Here is a 27,657-nt window from a genome sequence, read left to right on the forward strand (position 1 = left end):
GTTTGTGATGAAATTTGTCCTTTAAGTAAACCAGTTTGCATTAGAAGTGGGCTTTTCCACATTTTCCAGGAGGTACCCTGCTGCTGAACTCTTGCGAGAAACATCCAAGCAGAGAGGCCCCAAATCTTGCATTGGAGACAGGGAACAGGAGACATAGAAGCTGACTGTGACCCCTTGGAGGAGCTAGAGGGGACTATGCTTGACTGACACCCTTGCTGTCCCAGAGGTGCCCTGCTGTTCCCTGATGCGCTTTACAAGGCCTCTCCTGTAAGTAAAACTATCCCCAAAGCCACATATTGTGTAGGCCTTGCGTTTTCAAGCATGGTTTTAGTTATTTCCCCATAGCAAAATATCCTGTTTGTCTGTGTAGATCCTTAGCATATTCTTTTTTTAAATAAATCAATTAATTCCCCTATAGAAATCACAGGATGTGTTTTGTTGGCATTTGAAACTAACAAGCTCTTCCCAGTGTGTTTTGAGCCAGTATACAAATAAAGATTTGTCAAAAGAATTAACCCCAAAACCCTGTTTCTATGTGAGTGTGCAGGGTGCAAAACAAAAAATTGCCCCTTTGTTCCCATTGTGCTCTGACCAAAACCACAAAGCTCTGCCTGTTCTTTTTAGGTGTGGCAATACAAATGTTCCATTTGCTTTTCTTTCCCCCATATTGCATATGTGGTAATAAGCAAAGAAAAAAATGATGTTGCCCCTTGAATCCCTTTTTCCAAAGAGTGCATTTTATCAGAATCCCAAAACGATGTTCACATTGTTTTCTCACTCTCTGCCAATGGCCTTCAATTCAGAGGGGCCAAGTCTAATTGATGTTTGGGGGTGGGGGTTGCTGGGAGAAAAGTATTGGTCTGTATTGGTAGGTGATTTGAAAAGAAAGCTCCGGAAAATTGTGACTGCATATCTCAGTATTATCTCTGTGTTGGTGCCATTACGGAAGTCAGTTCTGTTCTTGTGTTTTCTCGTGTAGCCACAGCATTGGCTGCTGATGTTATTCTCTTTGTCAAATTTGATTGAAATACATTTATAAATCTATATTCTTACTACACACTGGCCTGGTTCCTAGTCCATTGTGGCATCTGTTATTTGTTGGGGTTGGGTGCGAGATGGGATGGAGGCCTCACCAAATAGAACCTGAATCAAAATCATAGTGATTTGTTGTGCGCCACATTCATTTGGGGAAAGGAACTCCCTGAGTTGAATGTCACCGCGTAATACACCGCTACATGGTTATTCTCTATCTCTATATACTTGTATATACTAACATCTACCTGTTGCTGTACTGGTCATACTATCGATCTATTCAAACCAACATCTCTATGATCTTAGTTACTTTCACCTATCACCCCAGACTCTTGGGGTGGTAGGCTATCTCAGCTGGTATCGTTTCTCACCTGGATGATATTGGCGAGGGGTAGGAAAAGAAAGTGGTACTTGCATACTCGCCGGAGAAGGGACAGCAGGTACTACCTCAGCATTCACCTGCCCCATTACAAAAGGACTGCTGTGGTCTAGATAGGGAGCAGCTAACAATATGAGTTAGCCTAATAAAGGTGTTAGGCCTGCACAATCTCATGTTGTTGCTCTTTTGCTTTAAAAGGTCAAAGAAAATGCAAGCTGTCTGTTATCTTTTCTTCTTCCTTCTTCACCTCTTTTTCTTCTTGGGGACTTTAACCACCCTCTAATCCTCTAATTAATGCTGCCCCTTGTTGCTTTCACTCACTGATTCCTACCATTTGCATTTTCCTTCTCCCCCTTCCGATCAGCCTGGCTCCTGTCTTGATTTAATCTTCTCTTCACTTCCTTCTTCTTTTTCTGTGGCTTCCTGTCCCTTTTATGTTTCTACTCATTTTTGACTTCCTTCTTCTGTTTCTCCTCCACTCTTCTTTGCCATCTGTAATTAGCTCAGTCTCTCCTCTGTGCCCCATTTTTCCTACTCGCAAAACTCCTCAGCCATGGCTTTCTCCTGACCTCTTTTCCCTCTGCCACCACCTGCGTAAAACTGAACAGCAGTGGACTAATTCTCAATCTACGTCTGATCTTAATGAGCTTTCAGCTTTACACTCCTCTTTTAATTCTGTCTCACTTGCCTTAAAAAATCATACTTGTGCGGAACTTACACTTTCCCTCTCCCATCACCCTCAATGTCTTTATCAGCTTCTTCACAATATTTTGTGTTCCAAACCTCCTGATTCATTTGCTTTCTCATGTCTTTCTTACTCTGACTTTGCCAACTATTTTACATGTAAAGTGGCAAATCTTTGCTGAGCCTTCACTCCCTCTGTTACTCCTCTCGCTCCTCCTTCTCCTAGTCTATCTTTACACTCTTGTTCCTCAGTTTCTCCTCTAGCTGATTCTGAAACTTCTGCTGTTCTTGCCCATGCTCATCCTACCTCTTCTCCTTCTGATCCTCTTCCTTCTTATCTTATACCTCAGGTGTATCTTCATCTTCTTTTTATCTTACCTCTCTTATTAATTCTTCCTTTTCAAACTCCTGTTTTTCCGACTGCTTTTAAGCATGGACTTATTCTTCCTATTCTGAAATAATCTACTATTGATTCATCTATTCCTGCCAATCTTTGGCCTATCTCACATCTGCCGTTCCGTTCCAAATCTTTGAGTGGTCCGCCTATGCTCAGGTAACTCGTTATTTAAATATTCACTCCCTTTTCCCACCTCTTCATCTGGCTTTTGTGCCTCTCACTCCGCAGAGACTGCTCTCTTCCATGTCTCTAACTCTCTTCTCTCAGCTTGTCACTATACGCTTTCTTCTATTCTTATACTTCTTGAGCTTTCTGTGGCATTCGATTATGATGATCACTCTCTTCTTATATCTTCTTTTTCTACTTTGGGTATTTCTGGGTCTGTTCTTGAATGTTTCTGTTCCTATCTTTCTCAACAGTTCTACTCTGTAAGTTGGGCCGGACACACTTATTGCTCATTTCCTCTTCTATATGATCTCCCTAAAGGCTCTGTGCTTGGTCCTCTCCTCTTTTCTCTTTATACTTACCCTTTCTCTGCTCTTATTCAATCTTTCCTTTCATCTGTAGCAGATGACACTCAGATCGTTTTCCCTTTCTTCCCTTCATTCTGCTTTGCACTCCACTGTATCTGTCTTTCCACTGTTCAAAACTGGACGTCTTCCCATTTTCCACACCTGAATCGACCTAAGTCAGAGGTTCTGTATTTCCCTGCTTCAACTATTACTCCTACCTTTCCTCCTCTGTCCCTCTCCTTTCATCCTTATTCTGTGCCTTTTTCCACATCTGCACATAACTTGCGCATAATTTGTTATCCTTCACTTTCTTTTCACTCCACATCTCTGCTATTGCTTGTTCCTGCCGTTATGCAGTATGTAGCATCAATCGTGCTTGCCACTATCTTTCGTTTCGTTGCACTAAACTTCTTCTCTTCTCTCGTCCCATTAATAATTGTTCATCTCTCCTGCTTGGTCTCCCTGTCTCACAATTTCTCCCTCCTCATTCTGTTCATAGCTCTTCTATTCATCTTCTATTTTCTTGACCTTATCTTTCTTCTAATACATCTTCCTTACTCTCCATTTCATTGCTTCATTTTGAATCATGTCTCCTTTTTCATAATCTTTAAATGTACTCATGGTCTGGCTCCTCCTTTTCTTTCCTCGTTAGTCTCATTCTATGTTCCGTCTCACTCTCCCAGATCACAGAATGTATTCCTTCTTACTGTTCATAACCCACCCTCTTCCCGTTTCCGTTCCTTTGCTCTTCTAGTTTCTAAACACTGGAACTCTTGTTCTCTTCTTCTTCGCTCTGCTACATCTCTTTGTATTGTTCAATTAAATCTGATAGCTCATCTTCTATCTTCTCTTTCTACTTAATTCTGTTTGCCGTTCCCCTCTTCTATTTTTACTCATGATGAATTATCATGTGATTGTACCGCTTTCTTGATCATTTTTGTTCAGCGCTTTTGGCAAAAAGCACTTTATAAATGTAATGAAATGAAATGAAACGCTAAAATATTGTTGCTCTCAGATTTCATGAGGAAATTGTGAAACAAAATTCTTTGATTTGATTTCCACAGTAATTCTTAAATAATTGAAAACAAACTACCTTAGCCCCTTTCTCTCAGCATCTCTATTTTCCTGTTGGGCAGCACATAAGAAATGCCAACAAGTTAAGGCTAGGTGTTTGCTCTTCTCAAATCTCCAGAAAGTCATGCTGAAAGTGGATGCATGACGCTCACACACACACAAAGCTTCTAAGATTAAGGATATGCTGCAGTATAGCATCACGGGATCGATGACGCATGTTTCAAACATCATACAATGAAGGCTACAATTCTGACAAACTTCAGATGTGCAGATTATGGTCGACCAAAATAAATCACCTGCTGCATCATCCAAGTGATGTGGTGTTGTGTTGCCGGTTTCAGGGATTTGCTATGGTATCGCGGTAACAAATTCAATTCCTCGTGTTTTCTTCATTGCTGCTTTAAAATGATGATTAACCCATGTACGCAATACATGTTTGCCTCCTGACATTTGTTTTTCACTGCTAGAACAAATCATAGAGGCTGAGAACCAGTAAAGCGGCTCCTTTGTCACTAATATCTGTGTAAACTGTGGCAGGTTGAAGCACACTCTCGGAACGTGGTAATTACGCACGCGTTTAAAACACCCCATGCAGGTAGCTTGTTTACCTAAACATGCAGTATATAATTAAGGGCAGGAGACTGTGTGATTATCAGAGAGAAAGTAACTGCCACTTCATGATGAAACAGCCATAATTGCAGCTGTTCATTCTGTACAGGGAATCCTGACGCTGCGTGGGGACACCATACTTATGTTGTGCAAAATTTATGATAGCAGTGAATTGTGCCTTAAAGTTGGTTATGGTTAGGGTTTGAACTTTGTAATGACCTATGTAAGCTACAAAAGGGATGGAACAATAACATTTCAGAAGGCAGCTAGATTACAATGCTGTGTCTGGATTTCATAGGTGCCCATGAGACAAACTGAAGAATGTTCTTATGTAAATCATGATCCACTCTTAGTCTAGGGAGGATCACTCAGGGGCAATGCGCTCCCCTTAGAAGAAACACAGGTTCGATCCCCGGGTCCGCGCTTAAAAACCTCTGGGTATTAAGCGTGTTATAAATAACCAATTAATTAATTACATCTGACACCACCTGAGGGGAAATCAGCATTTTCTCCACCTACTGTAAAAGCTGAGCCAGGGGAGGAAGGTCAGGTATCTTTCTGATGCAAGAAGAATTGAGAGGGAGGTGAACAAATACTACATCTATGTTGGCTATGTGTCTCTAATACCTTCTTTTGCACCCCCTATGATATTAGTCCAAAGGGACAGCGCAGGTGGCATAAAGGTGACACCAGGGTGCCAAAGACAGCATGAAATTTGGGACTGACATCTATCAACTCTAGGGTATAACTATATATTCCACCTCCTTGTCCCAAGTGAGATCATAGACAACTCCAATGTAACTCTCTTTGTCTATTGTTGATCAGATGTATCTAGGACCCAGTTGGTGGAATATTTCCCCAGAGCTGGTAGCCATCCATTCATATTTTGACATATTTATGATTAAGGCAAGACTGACTGCCTGGACTTTTAGACTGGCGGATTAATCAATATATGGCTCAAATAAATTGTCTTGTAGGTATTGTGGGATCCCAGGATGTTTGATGGGGTGGGAGGTCTCCAGCACTCTTTTGTATGTTGGTAGAATCTTTATGTATTTGAGAGCTTCTTAGACAACGTAGATTAGTGAGAAATTATGGCAATGTAGCAAAAGGAAACCTACAAAGGCATCATGGATTTTTTTTTCATATGGTTATTGCATGTATTAAGGCTTTCCTAAAGAACTGACAATGCAGCAATGTATTGTTATTCGATACGTAAACAGTTTGCATTAAGACCAAGGAAAGCAGTAATGCCTATAGTATATTTTCATTTCATGGGTAATAATCAAACATCACTCTAAATATCTAAACATAAGGGACATCCAAAAGTGGTAGAAAGTTCTTCTAAATATTTCAGTGTTAGGATTCCAAGTTCCCTCGTCAAGATGGGAGAATTGTGTCAGAGATTTCTCAGTGTACCTAGTAACTAATCACTGAATTCAGAAATCATTATTGCTAATCATAGCCTTCCATGTTAGTATACCTCTTAGTGGTAAGGCAACCAGACATGGTGGAATGTGGGTAGTGTGGAAGGCCACAAATATCCGTGTACAATTCTGGTGGATAACCAAATCCCAGCGTAAAGGAGTGTACTGTGTAGTGCAGCTTTTGTTTGGCTGTGGTGTGCCCAGTATGTGATTCCTTCAATATGTTAATAACTGAGAGTGGCAAGCAAGGCACAAACTATTTTATTAATAACTAAAAATGAAACACGTGTTCTGCTTAATTATTAGATCTTCATCCATTCGGAGCCTAAAATGATTTTAGTATTTCATATTAGAGCTCCCACAGATATGTCAGTGGCGTAAGATGATTTGCCTAGGATCACACACTTTAGTTAAGCGGCGAAGCCAGGATTAGTGACCAGTCTGCAACGTTTGCACTTGTCCACGTAACTGCTCAGGTCTACTTAGAAATAAATATGTGTTAATGTTTGGTAAGGATTCTTGAATTTCTTAAGGTATCTTGGAAATTACACAAATTATGATATAACGACTTGAGAAATGTATAAATCATTATATAAATGTGTTGATTCAATGTGATATAGTCACCTGCATGTAAACATTCTTTGACAGAGGTACACTGCTTGGTATTATATATGATGTGAAGAAAACCTAAAGTTGCACAAAAAGTGATTTTTGGTGTTACAATGTTTAATTTTTGTTTAATTGTTGTGATGTAAACCCGGCCTTTCACAAGCAAATACGCCATTGCAGTTCTGATCCCCCATCCATTAACACTAACTGTGGCTCTTGTTTTAGGCAATGTTTCCTCCAATTAATAAGCACTAATACATTGTTCTGATGATAACAAAGAATGCGCTAGGTATTTGCGAGCCCTCAATGCAGGCTGTTCAATGTTTCAATGCAGCACTACCAACCTGTCTCACAGGCAGTCTCTGATCAACGCTCTCATAGCTAGTGAAGGCTGTGCAGTCCTGATATTCAGATGGCATATGAATGGCAATGGGTGGGGATTGACAGCCGGCCCAGCCAGAATTGTCCACTTTCCCATGTTCTAAATCTCCTCTGACTGATAATACGCAGTGTCCTGCTAAGTCGCACACCATCAGCTACTTCTCCTGATATGATCGCATATAATATTGCGAGTGCTAACCAGTCAGCTGCTAGTACCCTGGGTAGTCCTGGTAGAGGCAGCTCAATGCCCGTGTGTCACTTCCAATGTTCTCGTCTGTGCAGGCAGCATATGCTGAGAAACTGTTTCTGCTCTCACATCACTATGTACTATTGGAGAGTTGTCGACCTAATGTCCCTGGTATCCCTTCAACTGCTCTGCTATGGCCACCTACATTTGCACCACTCACAGTACTAAGAGCAGAACTTGAAGCCTTGAAACACATCCTCAATCTGACTTAAGTAGACCAAAGAACAGGTGTGCCAGTCACATGTGTGGTGATTGTTTGCAAGGGAGTAATCTCTGTGCCACCTCGAATGCTAGATTCCCCAGCACCAGATGCAAGGATCTCCTCACTACTCACATTAAAGTTACCTTTGCAAAGATATCTAGATCCCCTCATGCACACAAGTATCCGGTGCAATTGGGCATCCAATAGCCTCTTAACATCTTGAAGCATAGACAGACTTCACCTCTGAAAAGGCAAGAGGCATAACATGACCAGTGTGTTAGAATAATGTTCTGTCTAGTCTACCCCATTTTGTCTCTCAATTGCCAATGGGCGTTTTGTTGTTTTGATAAACACAAGACTCATTGACCCAATGAGTAGCCCCAATGCATACTTTTTGTTCGTGACTCACCCGTGCCATTCACCAATTAATTGAAATGGGATTTACACTCTTAAATGCGTGACTGTTCATACATTAAAAAAAGTTTTTTCTAATCCAAAATAATTATGTAGTGCTAAATAACAAAAGCATTTTAAGTTGCAAACATAACGGTTCGATATACATTTGAAACAAAACAAATTATTATACTGAATTCATCATATGAATTATTTTACAATAACAAAACATAATTGGAGGACGGAAAAATGCATGTATTGTTTACCTGTACAGACTGGTTTAGCAAGCATGGACATATCCATTATCCCCTGTTGATCGTCCCAATGTGTTTCAGATCTACATCATTATCCTTCATCAGGGGTAGTCATACTGTCTTCCTACAAACAGTTTCAAAGCGCAGACATTAATGTGTTTTATATCAACCAAGGATTAAATACTCCTATTACTAGAAATCACTAACCCCAGAGAGCCCAAATAACCACTCTCTCCTCAAAACCAAAATAAAACACTAAGTTAGTTTCCCTTGGTCTTGGTGGTTGTTCTTTAGAGAGGACATGTCCAAACCCCCTTACCCTGTCCATAACAATCGCAAAACTTGTCAAGTAAAATAGATAGCCACTGTACTCAAGTTCCCTTCAGTTAAAGGACACCTGTAAATGATCACAAACCAACACCACACTAAGACTGGGCCTCATTACGAGTGTGGCGAACCGGAAACAAGGATGCCAGTAAGCTTACCAGCACCCTTTTTTCCGGGCTGCCATGCTACAAGTCTGCCTGCTGGGGCCCCTGCTCCCGGCAGGTATGACCCTGCTGTGCACAATGGCCCCGGTAGGCAGAGTTGTAATGGAAGCACTGGCACCATTAGCAATGGTGCCGGTGCTTCAGAGTCCCCATTCCTGATTCCATGGGAATGGGGATTTACCAAATCCCGTGCCTGACTTCCCGTTTTGCCAGGATTTGTAATGTCCCGGTGGACTTGTAATGTCCCGGTGGCACTGGAAAGTCAGGTGGCGGATTTATATTTTTTAACGGGTACGGCAGCAACCTGCCGGTAGCACCAGTGGGTTACTGCCGTACTCGTAATGAATCCCAGTTTCCCTTATATCTCACATAGGACCTTGGGAGGGGACACAACTAAAATTACTGTCCACAATATTTGTAGTACTCATCGAGTAAACAAACAACTGCATTCAAGTTCACTCCAGTAAAGTAGTAACCTGTTTAGTATCACATATTGCTGATGTAACTCAAATCACATTTCAACATGACTCAGCTAGATTTACAATTGAAGTACCTGGATATCAGGAGAGACAGGGCTGAAAGACCGGAAAAACAGTCTGGTGACCTGCACCAGAGTTTCATTCACATTCGAAGCAGCCTCATTGCTGTGCACATCATCAAGGGCAGTGGATGGGGCCATGCACTGAGAGGCTTTCGGACATCCTGAAATAGTACTGGCTCGAACCATTTTAAAGAAACAAGATTGCAAATGTCCCGGGGCAAAATGTTACGGCCCCATATTGATAAAGGTAATGATCCAACACGAGGAATGACTAATAATGTTACTTAATGTGTGCCCCAAATTAATGTCAAGAAACATTGGGGTTAAACAGTATTTATAGTGATCAAATAGTAAAATGCATATACAATCAATTTGACACCCGATCAGTATGCATTTGGTTCTGCTTAAATACGAGAAGCACGGATGACATGTTCACCAACACACCCCCATCATTGTGCTACTCAATCTAATTCATCACTCCTAACATGGCATAGGCAGCATTACTGAGCCCCCTGTGATGGATAAAGAGTGTCCTGTGTTACCTCAACAATATATTGCTTATCAATCCAACACAGTAACACTCTCACAGTAAGCCATGGGGTGGAGCCCTCCCCGAATACACCCTTGCGTGTTGCACCGCTGGCTCCTGCCACACTCACAATCTTCATAGGAAAGGTAATACTGTCCAGAAACCCAAAATTCAAGCCTATGGGTGCCGCTCACAAGCTCTCTTAAACTTCCCTTGGATCAGTGGCATTAATTATAGGATCATATATTATGATGGCAAGCACTGCCTATTTTTATTTTTGTATGTTTTTATTATTTGGTTCATATGGTTATACAAAAAAGACAACCTTTAACCAGATCATGTTACTTTTCCAATCATTTCAAACAAAGCAAAAAAGAAAGGAGGAAAAAAGCAATAATTCCAGAGAGAAAAAAAAAGATTTCTTTTTCTTTTTTTTGTTTTGGAAGACAATATTCTATTTTCCGATAAAGAAAAGAGAAAAGATGAATAATTCCAGATAAGAATTTCTACGAAAAACAAAGTTCTATTTTCCATGCGTCTAGATCGACTGAGGATCTGCCAATGCCTTTTTAATGTCAATTACAAATTTAACCAGTGCTAAAGTTATGGGTATTTTTTCTCCTGACAAGAGGATTTTCCACCATTCCTCAGCAGATCTGTGTCCATACTTGATAATTAGGTCGCTCATTCTATTCAGTCTCTGTTGTTTTAGAACCGGACATTCCATCACCAAATGTTTTAGACTTTCACTTGAGGTTTCTATCATACAAATCCTACAGCTTTTGGAAGGTCCTCCCTCTTCAATAGCCCATAAACACCCCTAAAGTTTCTGTATTAGATATACAGTCTTATTGTTCTGATTCCACAGAAACTCCTTGGCAGGAGCATAAATGACAGCAGACTGGTTGCACTCATAATATGACTAAGGGCCAGTGTCGAGATTACATATCACTACATACTTGTATGCACACAACTCGTCAGCACCACCCTACAACATATTCATGAAGATTTATAAAAAGCTAAAGCCATCACTATCCAGATCCATCCCTTTCGGGATCGTGGCACTTAAATGTTCAATCCAAAAGAGCTCTCTTTGCAGCAACCTGCTGTTTAGGTCACAACCTCCCTTAGCTGCCGTCACCTGTTCCAGCATCACTACCTTCATCTGTGCCATGTTGTGCTTGGATTCGGAAAAATATAATGCTTGGTCCGGCATATCTTCGCTTTGTGAGTGGCAATGCCAATCAAGAAAATCCCACACAGGCAGTTGAGTCCGTAAACAACACTGGTTGCATCACACGTGCAGGAGTGATCCAACACCACCTTATTTACTGAGTATGGATGAGCAATGACCTCTCTTTTGAGGATATTACTACAATGCTGACAGTTATTGCACGGGAGTGTAGCTAGGCGCTTTGCTTTCTGTAGACCACCCTCTATATGATCAGCTTTGACTAAATAGTACCATGAGGCTCGACTTTTCCTGTACGCAAAAAGTGGAGGTGTTTTGAACAACATATACAATAGTGGGTCCAATTTAAGAATCTTCCGGTTTGTATTCACTATCGGTTTAATTCTCTGACTCTGAAGCGAGTATGTGGTAACATAAACCATTGATGGGTCACTTTTAGGACCCTTAGGGACAAACAAGGACACACAAGGTTTAAATGCTACTCCCTCAGCAACAGCTTCAATGCGATCCACTTGGATTTTCTATTCAGAAATGTCTCTTTTAACCGGCTGTCCTGTGAATCGAACTTTACCTGACTAGAGATGAGACATCTATGTTTCCAAAACGGACTCACAGGTACACTGTCAAGTGTTCTAGAAGGATCCAAACTGACTATTTCTATTAGTAATTTTGGTGAAGATGGGAGTCCTCACTTCCCCATTCTCACAGTACAGTTCTACATCCATAAAATTATTCTGGTATAGCTGTACTCAGTTGTAAATTGTATAAAAGGTTGTAAGTGGTTCATAAATTCAAAAAAGTCAATTAAAGCATCAACATAGAGAATATAACATATCAAATTCTTTGTCCATCTTTCATTATTCAGAACATTCATCATCTCTAGATATAGCATGAACGTGTTAGCATATCCTGGGGCCATCACAGTCCCACAAAGGTTTCAAACATCTGCAATTAAAAATGGTTCTCACATTTAAAGAAATTGTTTTGCAGAGAAATCTTCAAGAGTGCTTGTACGAAGACCTTGTCCACTAAGCACTCGCCAGATGACAACAGATGCCACTCCATGGCTTCCTGGCCTCCCTCATGAGTAATGTTGGTTTAGAGGCTTACGACTTCCATCTGAAAAGGATTTCACTCCCATCCACAAAACCCATACCCTGTATTTTGGTCAGGAAATGACTTGTGTCTTTAATGTATGTACTGCTAGCTTGTATAAAGGGTTGAATAACCCTGTATAGGTATTGTGCTACAAAGTTCCAGTAGGCTATAAGTGGGTGTGATAATGGGCCTCCCAGGGAGTGCTAAAGACTTATGTGGATCTTTGGCAAAATATACATCACTGGTGTCATTGGTAATGATATGATAATGTTTATTTATAAAGCGCCTAAACACATGGGAGGTGTTTCAAAGCACTCAAGGAGGGTGGGAACATGGGGAAAGACAACAGTCGAATCAGACTTGGATGCAACTTATTCAGGAATGACTTAGTATGATCAGATATAAACCTATTGTTATGAGTCTCATGTATTACACCTTTAATCAACATTCTGACTAGTTCAGTGGGGTCACCAGTTATCTCCATGTATGTCTTTGAGTCTGCCAATTGCCTCTCTACTTCTCTTTAATAGTCACCTTTGTTCATCAGAACCAATGCTTCCCCTTTATCTGCTGGTTTCAAAATAATGCTCTTGTTATCCAACAAGATTTTAAGTGCATGCCTCTCCAGATGTACACAATTTTCAGTATGTTTCTTTGAAAACCTTATAGTATTAAATTCGTCAAGTACTTTATTTCTGAAAACACTTCTAGGGCTAATATCCCAAAACTGCAATTCATCCTGTGGTTCAGCGTCCTCAATTGACTCAGAATACGATGTAAACTTCCTTTTTCGTATTAATTTGATTTTTTCGTTTTTCTTTTTTCCCAGTCCTGCCCTGCTGCTGCCTCAGATTGTGTGGCAGGTTGTGATGCACTTAATGGATTAAAAAGATGCTCCACCTCCCTGATGAGCCATCTATGCTGTCCCTGAAAATGTCCTGTTCCTTCATGGCATCACAATACTTGTCTCTCTACCCAGGAGCTGGAGCATCTAAATCTGGGTCTCCTTGGCTCGAAACGGATAACGAGCTCCATGCTGTGTGAAACTATTACTTGATCATGCATTTTCCGTTGCAGTGTGTTTTCAAGCCTATTCCGCATTGGTAGAATAAAGGTAGAACAATACTCTTTTTGCTCAACCTGTCTGAATGTCGATTTATTTATTTATTGTCATGGTGGTTTATGTGATTTGTGTGCTTTTCAAGCCATCTCTATAAAGTATTTTAGGATTGGGCGAGAAACACATAACAGTGTCAACTAGAGCTGGAAAGATTCCAAGTGCCTTAGTTACAGAATGGGCTGAAATACCAGCTTCACCGCTCAACCAAAACGTGTGATGCTGGGGAAATCATTCAAACACATTCTGCCTTAGCTGACACAACATGATGTTAATTGCAGTGATTCAGGCCAGAGTGAATGCTTTTAAGAAAAGTCTCACTCGTATTTTAGGCTACAGTGTAGCAGTGACATTGGGAAAGCCAAACGTTATGGCTTGTGCATAGTGAACATGTTTTCTTTGTTGCAACATATTCACTATACAAAGAAATCTGAGTTGTTTACAAGTACGTGGGTTGTCTGACCCCTTAGAAAAGATAATATGCATTGTCTAAAACCCCCATGAGGCCCGCCTCCATTAGACCTCAGCCGGCACACCTTACGCCAGTGGAGTAACTTTGCTGAAAATGTTGGGGGGGACAGGGGTGGGGTGGAGGGAGGGCAGATGGTGGCTCTTAGGGATCGTTTCGGCCAAATTGTTTGAAAGAATTTGGTTGAATGGTAGATTTGACTGAATTCGGTCACCACAATTAGTTTGAAGCCAAAGATACCAAACATGAAGAGCTGGGGTTGCAGCGGTATCCCCCGCTCCCCATGTTTGGTATTTTTGGCTTTGGCAGTTGCAGGGGTGTCCCCCGCTTCCTCAGCTTTGGTGGAAGGGGACCCAACAAAAAAAGAAGAAAAAGGGAACTTGCAGCATCAGATACGACCCTCGTTAGATGGATGGATCTGACGCTGCAGGGTACAGGAGAGGCGGCGGGTGGCAAAAAGGTAAGTAGGGGGTTTATGGGTGTACTGGCGGTTTGGGGGGACATGGGTTTGGTTTTTTGTACCGAGGTAAAATGTATTTGTAGCTAAAATTACTACGGTCAATTCCAACTTAATTTTCTACCTCGGTCAAACAACCTAAATCCTTGAGGGATAACACTAAACTACTACACCACAAGTCCATTGCTGACGCTCTTTTATAACTTTCTTAAGACTGGTGGCATATTTTTTAAATTCAATTGGGCCCCCACACATCTTCAGCCAGCCTGCCATGCACCCAGTGACACAACATAACATTCACAAACTTAATTCCAATAGAAAGAAGAAAACCCATCACACTTCTCTCTTGGTAAACGCAGCTCTACAACATGTTTTACAAAAGATTATTCAGTTTTAGTAACGCTTGAGTTAAACGTCATATAGTCTTAAGTGGGCTTGTTAAGTCCAGTTTATTTTGTTGTGCAAAAGACCAGCGAACACGTGTTTCAACATGATGTCTTTTTCAAGGCTATTCAATTATTGATGCATTAACAGATTTGATACTTGAAGCATCCTGTAAGGAATCGCCTCCAAAACTACCATCTACGTACGACAGGTCCCTCACCCTGTCTGGCCTGACTCAAAGTCAGCAGCCAGGGTGCTTAACTGGGTGTTGCAGGGTCTGGCGCCTGTGTTGCCACACTAGCAGCAGCACTTCCAGGAGCCGCAGCGCAGGGAATCGCTTTTCGGAAGCTTATTCAGCTTGCTGGTTTCTGTCTGGAGGTGCAGGGGGCCCACAATCATCACATTCAGGGCTGTGGGATTCCCTGCGTATGGAGGTGCGTGAGTGGATGTTAGGTCGGCGTAACATGAGACGTGGCCCAGGTGGCATTTGAAAGCAGAGCATGGGTACTTTTATTTTGTTTTTTTATCATTTTTAATTGTGTTTGTGTATGTTTGTTGGGGGGCTGTGCTGCTGGCTGACCCTAGTGAGGGCGTGTGTCACACTTGGACAATGTGAGCTGAGCTCACAGTACACATTAAGGCCCCAGGTATGAAGACACACAAACAATAACAAATGGTGCATTCTCTGTGGCAAGCCACAGCTCTACAACGCCTCTAAATTTAGTCTTGCAACTTTTCAGATGCTACTAAAGCACCACATCCTAATTTCAAAATGAAGTTGGCGAAAGGTGCGCCCTGCCCAAGTAGAGTGGAAAGAGTCAAGCTTGAGAAAACCTGTGCTATACGCCTTCCAAACATGGTGAACTTTTGTTAAGCAGTTTTTGCTCTCGGTGCGCAGAAGGAACCGTATGGGATTTTGTGTTAAAAGCACACGTTTAAGAGCCCTTCCCCTGCCGCCAAAAATAATCTTCACCAAACTGGCAAAAGGTATTTTGAGTTTTGCAGACACTTTTTAAGGACGGTTTGGTGCAAATGAGTAAATGAGTGTCATGGTTCAGGTTACAGGCCACCAAAAACTGCTTCACTTACCAAATTAAGCAGGGAGTATCCAGCATTGTAAGAGGGTGGGGGGCAGGAGGGAGCATCAAAATGCAGTGTGTGGAATTCCACATGGTCTCATTGGCACTCCAAAACCGTCCACCCCTGGCCCAATCTACTTTTTTGGTAACAATAGTGGAAGATTGCATTTTAACACACAAAAAAAAAGTAAAACTGTAGGATCATTCAAGATGCACAAAACTCATCTAATAGAGCTCTGTCCAAGCCCTCTGAGGCAAAATGCATGCAAACGTCCCAATTATTATATGGATTGCACCAACAGAGATGACTTCACAGAAAAGGACATTGAAAGGCGCATCATCAGTCTTTGACACTTTGAGGCACCATGAAAGTCACTTTAGAATAAGTTGCCATAAATAAGCCAAGTGACAAATAACGTTGTGGTGCAAAATACCTAAATTGCACTATAGTTATATGTGGAGCAACTCTATAGTCATTAGGCTTTTCCATTATAGTACCATGATACATTAACATAAGCTTTGAAGTGAATCAGAGTCACTTGCAGAGTTGCAGAAAAGGCACAATGTGATTAAATGATTTGCTCACGATCACACACTTGGTTAAATGGTGAAACTGAGATGTGGACAATTTAAGTGACCGTGCGCATCTTTCCAGGTTTAGTTAATATAGATATTTATTAAGGTTTTGCTTTACATTTCATGTGCTTAAATAATTATTTATAGCAATGCCTTGGAAGTAAACCACATTACATAATAAACTAGCCTTTCATAGTAAACTAACCATACACTATATTCCTTGTCATAGAAATACGTTGAGCAATGGGAGTATGGCTTAAATTACAATAGCATCATGTAGATTAATGTGAGCCTAACAAATCCCCTTAGGGGTTTTAAAGGCATAGTCATTAGTTCATAAAGCATGCAACATTATGCACCGTTCTCACTTCTGATCACTCCCTCCCATTCACATTTCTAAAGGGACAAAAATTCCCTGCTAATAGTACCCCCTCCCTCCCAACAGTGCCTTATGGCCCACATTTTAATACTCTGTTGATACAGTGCAACTCGATGACCCCCCTGCCCTCCCTCCAAAAGATGGGGGGGTGCAAAAAGGCTTTCCACAGAAGTTGAGGGGGACAAAACCCCCTGCCCCCCTATAATTACGCCCATGCCTTACGCCAACCCCACCCTCCCCTTCTGCATCTATTTCTCCTCCTTCGGAAAGCACAGCTCAAAAGTAAGTGTTGGTTTTGTGTATGTAGCATATTTGGGGATTTATTTGCAACATTAACTTGTACTTTTTGTACTAGCTTGTACTTTGCGCATGCAATCATGGCCTTCAATTCATTATGTCCAAAGTTGTTCTTTCACCTGTAGGAGTGAATTGCCTATTCTTTATGGCGCATGACATTCATGGCAGTTTGGAAAATGCATTGGCTCTGTATCTATCTGCCCTGGGGCCTCGGAGTCACATATTCCTACTTACATGTCTAGGAACTTGCTGCATGCTGCAGTTGTCAAGAAATCATGTGCTGTGATATGTCCCATGATATGCACTTGCACAGAATTTATGTTGTATTGCACTTCCATGTGTGTGATAGTCCTTTGACTTCCAAATGTGGTCAAGTCAAAGTGCCATTGACATACATTGTATACCCTGAAAGAGGGATTAGTTTCCAGATATATTCTGGCAAGAATGTTGGTGCTTTTGCTGAAGTGGAGTAATTGCCTTGTTAATTGTTGGCAAGTCCAGTATTTGCAGAGTGTTTCGTTTGTGCCACTTATGGGCTCTTTTCCTCGATTGGTGGAGGAAAAGTTTTCTGTTATTTAAAGGTTTCCATTTCCTTGATCAGTGTCATAGGGCCTCATTTTAAGTATGCCGGTCCGGAAATAAGGGTGCCGGTAGCAACATGCTGACACCCTTTCTGGACCGCCAGACTACGAGAATGCCTGCAGTGGTGGGTGCTCCTGGCAGGTCTGCACCGGCCCCTGCAGGCATGGTTTTTATGGAAGCACCAGCACTGTTAACAACGCTGCTTCTGTGGCCCCATTTCTGTGTAGTCCTATGGGACTCCACGGGAATGGGGACTAACAGTTCCTACCACCTGATATCCTGGGCCGACTTGTATTGTCCTAGTGGCACCAGGATATCAGGTGGTGGAAACGGTGTTACTAAGTGTTACAAGGTCGTCGGTGGCGGGTTACCGCCAACCTCGTAATGAGGCCCATAGTGTTTATAACTGTTTATAAGGAATGTCCATGTCCATCTTTAAAATGGCCAGCAAAATGATTACTGAATCCTGATAATCTATATGGCATATCATTGGCCTTCCTTGCATTTCCTTACATTTAATTTCTTTTTTCAGCTTCCTATTGATCCCAAAGCATCAGGGTTTTGGCCAGGACACCAATCACTCACTCGCTCAGTCATTTATAGATATTCCATAGCTTGCAGGCAATTTTAAGCTGTACTGAGCACTTTGACAACAGGCCGCCACCTGACTATGGGCAGCACACAGCTGGGAACTTGTCAGCGGGAGGTCGACTGCTAGAAAGACAGTAATGTTCATTTCCAAGGGGAAAGGCACAATTTATGAGTATGGCGGTGTGGGAAAAAAGTGGTGGCAACAGAATTACTTGCACTTTTCCCGCTCTGCCATACTACAAGTTTGGTCCTGGAGTGGACATATACCTGCAGCATCATCCTCCCACTTCCCACTGAAAAATCTGCAGAATCAGAAGAATGACCACCACAGTAATTCCACCAAAATCCCCCATGGAGTCCTATGGACTCCAAATTAATGGGGACTAACACTGCCAACACCACTTGTATCCCGGCGGTAAATCTGCCAGACCAAGTAGCCAGTCCAAGTGACGATAACAGTAATTCTGTTGAGCAGTAAACCAGTGGATTTATCACCGAAATACCGCCCGACTCATAATCAGGCGCAATATAAGCAAGTTTGCAATAGGATCGCCCTGAAGCAAAACTTTCCATCTCCAGAGTTGAATGAATTTCCCCTCCGAAAACCATTTGACTTCACCCTAGTTGTTGATTCTATCATATGAGAGGTGTGTTGTGGAGTGCAGTAGAAGCTTCTAGAATGGACTCTGTTCAAAATATTCAGTTCTTCCTTGCTTTTGCCAAAATTCACCATGACGATCTGTAATTCATGAACTACACAGCCAATTCTTACATATTTTTAGGTTTGGCTAGTAAATGTTGCAGTTGAAAAACATGTATGAATAATAATAATAATAATAATAATAATAATAATAATAATAATAATAATAATAATAATAATACTAAAGTGGTCTTAAAATGTTCTTCTGCCATTTTGTAGGCATTGATATGTGTGGCTCTCTAAGAAAAGGGGTAGGCCATGTTATTGGGATAGCATTAGAGGGAGGCAGCTGTAAAAAATGGTGATGTTGATGGGTGCAGGTTGGAAGGGAATGTTCTGTGTGTGCTGGTGCACTTTTGTAGTGTCTACAGTTCGGAAAGGCAAACAGAAAGTAATGAGGCCTTTATTTTTGGTTACAGGGTATCAGCTGGAATCATTGGGGAGAGACACATATGTACATCATCCTAGCAGCATCTCCCATCCTGCAAATCACCCGCTGTAGCTGCTGGAGCGCTGGGGAAACATACGTTTCCAGAATGCTCCAGCATTCCATGGCTTGAACTGCACAAGGCAGTGCAAGCCCACACTACACATCCCCTTCCTTCACAGAACAATCGAACAAGACATCGCGTCATGCCAGAACACTCTTAACTACACACAGAAAAGAAAGGAAAAGCAAACAACCAAACAAGGAACACACAGAAAAACAGATGACACAGTTGTAGGAACAGGTCATCAAGAAAATACCCCGACACAGGTTGGTTACATTTGTGGAATGTACATAAAATGGAATAAAACATTTGCATGCAATAAACTGATAAATGATTTTTCCTAAGGTGCACAAAATGTAATGCACTAACAATTTCATTATTTCTCCTATGCATACACATTTATATTTTCCATGGCCTTCCAATATATATATAGTAAGGTTAGTTTGGTGTATTGCTGTGCCAACTTCTTCGGCCCTACGCTCTACGTTCAAATTCACTTCAAATTTTTGATGTGTCGCGTATTAGTGAAGAAGTCCAGAGGAAAATCCCCACCCCTGTTTTTTTTAATTACAAGTCCATAATTGTTCTTCACAAAAATACCTGTGCCACGCTTGTTAATTTGTTTCAAAGTTTTTATGGTTTGTTTGTAAACCTAATAATCATATCTCCTGAAGGAGAAACAAAGCCCTTTTGATTACAAGTGTTTCTGCACTTCATGTGCCTTTCTCGAATCAGGGCAAATGTTCACATTCAAACAAAATCACTTCATGTAGACATACAATCAGAAAAAATATATATACAAATAATCAATGTTAAATATAGTGTTAAAGACAGACAATGAGGATGGGTGGTGGGTCAGATAAGTAGGGTTTGAGACAAAAAATAATAAAAAGACAAAAAGAAAAACCTAATTTTAGAATGGTCCATTAATACATGCATTCTCAGTATTGCAGTAATGAATCATAGCCTGCATAGTTATTAATGTGCAACCCTTAGATTATTCCATTCTCCATTGAGTTCTCTTAGTCAATCTGTTTAGTTACACGTTGCCTGTATTGTGTCCAATTACATAAGACTCCATAATTCAAGAACCCGTACTGACAACCGTGTAGCTGGTTCCCCCAATACTTTTACAATTGATCTTACCCATGGTTCCTTTTTTAATTACTTAGGGTTCATCCTCGTTAGAAATGTCCTAATGGTCCACACATTTCTCTGGTTCAAATCCCACCTGTGATAGAATTTATCTGCTGTGATCATCTATTCTGCACGTTCCAGTCATATGTCACACTCCCATTTGTACGTGGAGCTTCCTGACTTCAAATCATTAATTTTACTTGTATGATCTCAATTGTATGTAACTCTGTTAGGATCTGCCAGTGCCGCACTATCCGTCTAATTCCACATTGTTGTAATTAAAGCCACTATTACGTAGTAATACCTGTACGACAGAAATCACTTTAATACTTCTATAATCCTAATTGTAAATGCCCCTGTTAGTATCTGCCAGTCCCGCTGTAATTCTAACTTCAAAGCCTCATTTTATTGTTGTCATCGTGTTATTTAAGCATACTGTTCCTGTTGTGCCTGGTGTTACATAGTCGCACCCTTTTCATTACTGCCTCCCTTCATCATGCACATGTGAAATAATCGTTATCGCGTGGTACTTTGTCGCTCTGCGGTTAGGGCTTACCTACAAATTGCAGGTCCTGTCTCCTCGCGTTGGCTTCCTAATGTGAATGGTGATGTGGTGCTGCCAGGTACTTAGCTTCTGGCTGTTGTCATGGTTCCGAACAGTACCTCTTCTGTGTTTGTATCCCTACAACCTTGGATGCCATATTTTGAGCTACAGTTAACGGCTTTCTGTATTGTTTCTATGTGTTTGATCCCATACTTTGATGTAAATGCTGTATCCTTTTTGAAATAAACATTGATTTGTGTGTCGAATGTAATTTACAGAGCTGTTAATTCTTTTAATGTATTTAAGAAGATTATTTATAAATTCGTATTTCATGTGAATCTGTATTGATACACGCGTAGAGGCCTGCTCCTCATAACTGAATAAAGAGCTAATTTGTCTTACCCCTTTCCAATAGGTGATGGAAGCTCTTATCACCTCCTGTGCATACATCAAATTTACAGTTCATGGGTGCAATAACTCCTTTTAAAATTTACATGTTACTTCACATACCAGCGTAATCCTTATCTCTACCCCAGCATATATCTATCCATATACCACATAGGCAGATCATGGGTACATCCACTCATTCTACAATTAGCATATTAATAATGTCCCAACTTTGTCAGTGTCACACCACTCACATATATTCCGTCCCATCCATTTGATGTCCTCACAGCTGTGAATAATTAACAATTACCTGTACATATTCCTAATTACCACATGTCATTATCTTTCTACTTGCAAGTATTGTACATATTATTATAGGAAATGCACGATTTGAGTTGTCCTTATTGAGTCCAAATTCAATTGAATGAAATGTATATATTAGACGTGCTTCGGCTTGTCTCAACATGGTATCTCTCTCTCCCCCTCTTCCTCCGAGTTCTGTAATCCTAGGAATCTTAAATCCCATTTGTCTTCCATCTGGTGTTTTTGTTGCCAGTGATACGCAAGTGGGAGTGATGCATCTTAGCTGCCAATTGATGAAATGTGCTCACGAATCCTTATCCTCAAATCCCTTATTGTACTTCCTATTTATATGCATTTACATATGCTTTTTAAGCAATAAATTACACATTTTGATCTGCAATTAATATTGTTTTTGATTGTCATTCGTGTTCCTCTTGCATCCTGGACAGCTTTAGTGCTTTTGTGTGCATATTTACATATCCTGCATGTGCCGCAATTCCTGAAACCTAATATTGTTGTTGGTAACCAGGTTTCAGTGATTTTACTAGGCGGCTCCGGGAGTAGAGAAGGGCTCAAGTTCCCTTTGAGTCTTCTACCATTGATTGATAAATAATTTCACTTAAGCCTGTCACAATGTAGTCCTGTGCGCGTTGACACATGCATATCAGCACATGTACATTAATATCTTTTCGACCATATTTTCAGCACAATGTGAAACACATATGGTATGGTACCCAAATACTACACCACAACATGTGCCACACCACAAACATGTGATTGTTCTGTGAAGAAAGGGGGGTGTGTAGTGTGGGCTTGCACTGCCTTGTACAGTCCAAGCCATGGAATGCTGGAGCATTCTGGAACCTTATATTTCCCCAGAGTTCCAGCAGCTACAGTGGGTGATTTGCAGGATGGGAGACACTGCCAGGAAGATGTACATATGTGTCTCTCCCCATATACTCCAGCTGATACCCTGTAACCAAGAATAAAGCTTCCATCTTTCCTATGTGTCGGCTCTTGAGTCCTCATTGCTTTCTGTTTGCCTTGCCAGACCGTGGACACTACCATTTTCTATGGAATCAATGTAGTCGTTTGTGGGTATATTGTCCTGACTGGATAGCCCAAAAACTGAAAATGTAGAGAAAGGGTAGGGTGATGTTGCCCACTAACATGGGGGATTATGATAGAGCTGAAAATAGGTGTGTCTTCCATAGCTTGGTTATCTTCCTGTGATTTTGACAAGGCTTTTGATTGCCAAGGTGGGAGGTGCTTGGGTATGGTGTAAGGTGGAAGGGTAACATTTGGAGTGATGCAGGTTAATTGGGGTGGACATAATGAGTGAGAGTTGATGGGTTGGGAGAGTGGATATATAGGTAAAGAGTGTTGGGTGGGGAGGGGAAGAGGAAGGGTGGTGTTTATGGTTGTGTTCACCTGTCAGTGGAGTTGGTAGGTGACATATTGCCAGTTAGTTCATTTTGGTGGGTTGGTCAGCAATGTGATGGTGGCCTCCCATTATTGTGAGTAGTTAGAGGTTAAATTCATAGAAATACATTGAGGCTTTGATGTCTATTGGTCTGGCAGTTCTGCACAGTTGTGGCATGTGCTGGTCAGTTGGCTAAACATATTTATACCTGCTTTCTGAAGTTTAGGTAGTCTTCCTCTGTAGAGATGTTTTTTGATTGCTAGGAAGTAGAAGGTGGATACCCCATGTTGGTTCCAGTTGAGATTCAATATTGTTACAAGTGCATTGTTGAAAGATCTTAGTGTTCTTGTGTGTATATATTATCATAATTTCCTTCTGATGTATTCTGGGCCTTTACTGTAGGAGGTGTGCAGTTCTCAGGGAGATTGGGAGATGTGGTTGTGTCTTTGAGACTAATCGGTAGTCTTGAAACTGCATTTTGTTGTTTTTGGAGTTCAGTAAGCAGACAGACCAGTATCCCATGCTAGAGTCTTTTGACACAATTGAGTCTTGATAGTACCAAGTAGCTGACTGTCATGGGCTTGTGTGTGAAGGTCAGGTAGGGCCAGATGTGGATGAAGCAGCACCTCACAATGGTGTTGCTCTGCTGTTGGCGCATGAGGTTGCTGTCCATTGTGACTTCTAGATTTCTCACAGTAGGTGAAGGAAATGGGCAAGATTCCTATTACCGTCGGTCCGGCAATGGATGGTGGGTTCAAAGGTGTAGTGCTGCTGATCATAAATCCTGTTTTGGATGGGTTGAACTTAAGTCTGTTCATATTCATGGGCAAACCACTACTGTGAGACAGTTATTGAGGTCTGTTGTGTCTGTTGCTGTGTGCATAGTTAAGGCAGGTAATGCCTGTGTAACTGATTAGCTCCAAGAGAGGTGTCATGTTTATTTTGGATAGAAGACATGATATGGAGGAGCCTTGGAGCATTCAGGATCTCAGTTTCAGAGAACATTATCTGAATGGGGCTATGGGTGTTTTTTCACTTCTCCCCATCAAGAAGCCTGAGATCCAACCTTGCAAGATTCTCTTAATTCCATTGTTTGGTAATCTCTTTAGTAGGATCATGTGAATGATTGTGTGTAATGCTGCTGATCACTGCTTAATTTGTAAAGAAATAAGTGCCTGGGACCAAATTCCGTCTAGCATGCTTGCGGTACATCAGGGAGGACAGCTCCCAGCCTGATGTTGCCACTACCCACGGCTGTTCTGCACAGTGTCAGAATAGTTTGTGTTAAAGCTACCAATCCCAGTAGCTCATTGGAATGATGGATGCACTACCCAACTCATATGTGCTATTTTATAGATACAAATCAATAAAATATAAAATAATGTAACGTTCTAGATATGTTTTGAAATAAGAGACATTTTCAAGTGTTTTCTAAGTACAATATCATTGGTAACATGTGGCTCTGATTCCGAAGGTGGCAGGAGGGACATGTTGAATCTGTATACACAGAAAAAAGAACAAACATGCTTTCCATTAAAGTAAATAGATGGAAAAATTCAGGAAACATGATTACTGAACTTCTCTGTTAAACACTTTAGTAAAATCTTCTTGTACAGGTTGGCACTCATGACCAATGTTCCTTCTGATTATTCCTCTCTAAGTACAGAAGTCGTTAGCTTTCGTGCTCATTTATTTTTCATGTGGCAACTAATGTTTTATTTGTGATAATAAAAAGAGCTCAACAACCAGTCCAAAACTTCCAGATCCACCTTAGTACCTAACAAATGTACTCCTAAACACAGAAAAATAAGTGTATGCACAACACACATTGTATGCTAAATATAAACAATAGTTTTAGCTGTGGCTATTTGTTGACATTGCTCAGAGACAGTGCAGAACATGTTTTTTTATGTCACTGGAAAAAAAAACACTCATATGTACTGCAAAAAACAAATATTGCTTATCAGAAATGATGTGGCTGGTAAAAAAGTCAGGCATTATACATTATTTGCCAGAATAAGGAATGGCAGCTAAAAATAGTGTCTAAGAAAACATGGGTCACATTATTGAAGTAATTGATGCACCTGGAGTACATGCCCCTCATCATGTGTGTCAGGATGATGATTGCCTCACAATGACTACAGTATTTAAATCAGAATTCCGGTGCCACTGCATTCTATCAACATTTCATTTTCCTGTGAACAGAGCAGTGAAAATTACACTTTTATTTGAATTAGTACACACTGTACTCTATCACAACTTCTTTAATTTTGAGAACAAGTATTATATATAAGTCTCAGGGACAGTGATTGGAGCGGCCAACGTTCCCACATTTGCAAAAGCATTTGTATGCCTTGGAAAATACATTTATTATCAGAAATCCAGACTGGTTTTCATCTTTGATAAAATGGATACAATAGTAGATGATATTTTTAAAAGTTGGAGATGTACCAAAGAGTAGTGAATTATTTTTTTATGATTTGTGAATAATATTCATGAACAGATTACATTTACTATTGAGGTTTACAATGATGGTTTACATTTTCTGCTTGTTTTCCTAAAATGAGAGAACAATAAATTACTAACATACATTTATAGTAAACCAACAGATTGGAACAATGTATTGCATGCATTGATTTATCATTAAAAAAAAAAATTCAACGTTACCTTATAGCCAAATGATATGTGTGAAACAAATTGTCTCTGAAGAAAATGTCATGCAAGAAAGAATTTTGGAAATCGATGAACATTGTGAGGAAAGACAATATGATCAAATAAACATTGAAACTGCACATTGCGAATAGATTTATAAAACATGAGAGAGCATATAGAAAAGATGGAAAAATCAGAGTTGATGTACATTACCACATACTCTAATCAAAGTGCTCAAATATGAAAATAGTCACAAACATGTTTTCATTATTTAAATGTTATACTATTCTTAATAAATTGTTTCCAAAACCTCCAATATTAAAATACCTGAAAGGTCAATCATTTGAGCATATGTTAGTAACAGCTGCTGTGAATAGACCTGGAATACAAAAAACAACAACAAAAACGTTATGTACCCATGCATTAAATGTCAATATTGCAGTAATAATATTAAGGGAAAGTCTATTTCACATCCACATACTGGCAAAAAGATTTGGTTCAAACACTTTGCCACTTGTGATTCTACTAATGTTATATATGGAATAAATGTCCATGTGGCCAGTACTATATTGGAAAAACTAAAACGAAAAGTGAAGATACTCTGGACAGAACACATATCAGAAATACTAGCTGTAAATCACCAATAGCTCGACACCTTAGGGAATGTAAACACTCAATCGCTCAGATGAAATTTGTGATTACGGAATGGGCTAAGGGAGGCAACAGAAGAGAGGATTTGGATAAATTGTTACTACAGCAAGAAACCTATTGGTTAAATAGAATAAACAAAGTGAATTCAAAAGGTCTTAATGATATTATATGGTAGGTTATTTATAACACGCATAATACCCAGATGTTTCTAAGCGTGGAAACGGGATTCGAACCTGTCTTGCTCCATGTTGTCTTGCTTCCAAGGTGAGCACGTTGCTGCTGAGATATCCTCCTGGGTCTGGAACTTGAACTGAATTTCTTTCTGTGAATTTTTCAATAAATTATTTGTATAATCATTAATGTGCATATACGAATTATGCAATTGGTAATCATATTCACCTGACTGTATACATTTTTGAGTGTTTGGAAGTTTAAAGTACTCACTAAATTGATCTGATCCCTTTTGTAAATGAAACAAATATTCAGAATCACCTAATTTGTTTACACTATGTGTAAATATGGGTATGTATATAGAGAGAGGTAGATTCAATACTAATGAATATAAAGGGTAAATATTTATTTTGTTCTTATTTTGAGTAGAATGTCTTAGTTGTCCTTGATGTTTACAGTTAAAGAATGTAACTACATAATATATAACGATACAATGGACATGCTGGGTAATGGATACTTTATGTACAAGATAATAGTGTCATTTATTTTGTAAAATATTTTTAAAGCTCCCACACATTGATATGAGAGATAATAGTCACCTGTTTGCATGTTTGTGTAGATTTAATGAGTTAGCATTTTCAATTGATGCTTGTATTATTTTTCAAACTACATATATTATCAACTATAGAATAAGAAAGGATTTAGAGTAGTCATTTTGTTTTTTTAAAACAACGTAATATCACAGGTTAAGTTGAAAAGGCAAGTGTGGTTGCAATCACGCCTTTTTCTAGTCCAAAAATCTATTAACAACTAGAACAGAGAGCATTATGGGTAGCAGGCACTTTGCTTCAATTACCCACATTTTGGAAAACATTTAAACTCAAATAAAGCAGAAATTGGTTTAGACCTTCTGCCGAGTAGAGGATTACTACCTGGGGAAAGTATGTTATTTAACCTTCATTATTAGTAAAGTTGACATTATTTTTGTAGGAAATTGTGATTAGCTTTTAATATAGGTATTTAGAATTTAACTTTTAGAAAGCAAATACAAATAAGGGAACAATCAGTTGAATTGCATTATCAAATTAATTGTGTTAGAATCACAAGTATAGGGTAAGCATGGACATCCTAGATATTGGATTTATCCATGGAAGAAGGGTATTGAGAAATTATATCAGGTTCAATTTTTCAATTTTTCAATACAGTTTAATACTGA

This window comes from Ambystoma mexicanum, chromosome 1q (genome assembly GCF_040938575.1).
Source record: "Ambystoma mexicanum isolate Mex_15411 chromosome 1q, UKY_AmexF1_1, whole genome shotgun sequence".
Lineage (NCBI taxonomy): Eukaryota > Metazoa > Chordata > Amphibia > Caudata > Ambystomatidae > Ambystoma > Ambystoma mexicanum.